Source organism: Panthera onca, chromosome A3 (assembly GCF_046562875.1).
Source record: "Panthera onca isolate mPanOnc1 chromosome A3, mPanOnc1 haplotype 2, whole genome shotgun sequence".
In the NCBI taxonomy this organism is placed as follows: Eukaryota; Metazoa; Chordata; class Mammalia; order Carnivora; family Felidae; genus Panthera; species Panthera onca.
In genome coordinates this window covers 94517559-94518661 of record NC_138341.1, presented here as the reverse complement: position 1 = coordinate 94518661, position 1103 = coordinate 94517559, and the positions used below count along the sequence as shown (strand labels likewise).

Below are 1103 nucleotides of genomic sequence, written 5' to 3'. Positions count from 1 at the left end.
AAATAAGCCATACAGAGAAAGACAGATACCATATGGTTTCACTTTTATGTGGATCCTGAGAAACGTAACAGAAACCCATGGGGGAGGGGAAGGGAAAAAAAAAAAAAGAGGTTAGAGAGGGAGAGAGCCAAAGCATAAGAGACTCTTAAAAACTGAGAACAAACTGAGGGTTGATGGGGGGTGGGAGGGAGGGCAGGGTGGGTGATGGGTATTGAGGAGGGCACCTTTTGGGATGAGCACTGGGTGTTGTATGGAAACCAATTTGACAGTAAATTTCATATATTAAAAAAATAAAAAATAAAAAAAAAGAAGAAAAAAAAAATAAAATTGGAAGGACACAGAGAAGACTAGCATGGCCCTTATGTAAGAAAGACATACAAATTTGGGAAACAATGCATATTTTGTGTCTACGTGGGAAGATGGATGTTTGCTGAACCTCTTGAGGTAACCATTTCACAATATGTGTAAATCAAACCATCACATTGTATGCCTTAAACGTATACCATGATGCATGTCAACTATTTCTCAGTAAAACTGGAAAAAACATAATTACTAGATTCTTTGTGGAAAGAGGGTTAAGGGGTTTTAAATTAAGGCCACACATTCTTTGAGGCCCCTCCCATCTAGAGATATAGACTGTATCCCCTCCCCTTTGAGTCTGGACCAGCTTGTGATTGCTTCAACCTGAAGAATGCAGTGAGAGTGGTTAAGGTGTGACCTCTGAGGTTGGAAAAGCCTGGGAAGCTTCACCTGTTTCTCTTGGGACATTCACTGTGGGAGCCATAGCTGCCATATAAGGAGTCTGATCAACCCAAGGCTACCATGCTGGGAGGAAGCCCTGGCTGTGTGGGGCGGCCCCATGTGGGTGCTCTGATTGACAGTCCCAGCTGAAGTTCTAGCCTTGCTAGCATCAACTACCAAACCTGTGGGTAAGGAGGCCTCTAAGTGACTCCAGCCCCCAACTGGTTAGTTACCCTTAGCCATTAAGTCTTCATAGCTTCATTCCTCCCACATCATAGAGCAGAGACAAGCCATACCTACTATGCCTTTTTTTGTGTGTAAGCAAAATAAAATTATTACTTCATGACACTAAGTTTGGGAAT

General features: G+C 42.6%; 1 pseudogene; it reads left to right on the top strand.

Annotated features, from left to right (window-relative positions):
* Positions 1 to 316: 316 nt before the first annotated feature.
* On the top strand, positions 317 to 404 carry LOC132677112 (U6 spliceosomal RNA; annotated as a pseudogene).
* The last annotated feature ends 699 nt before the right edge of the window (positions 405 to 1103 follow it).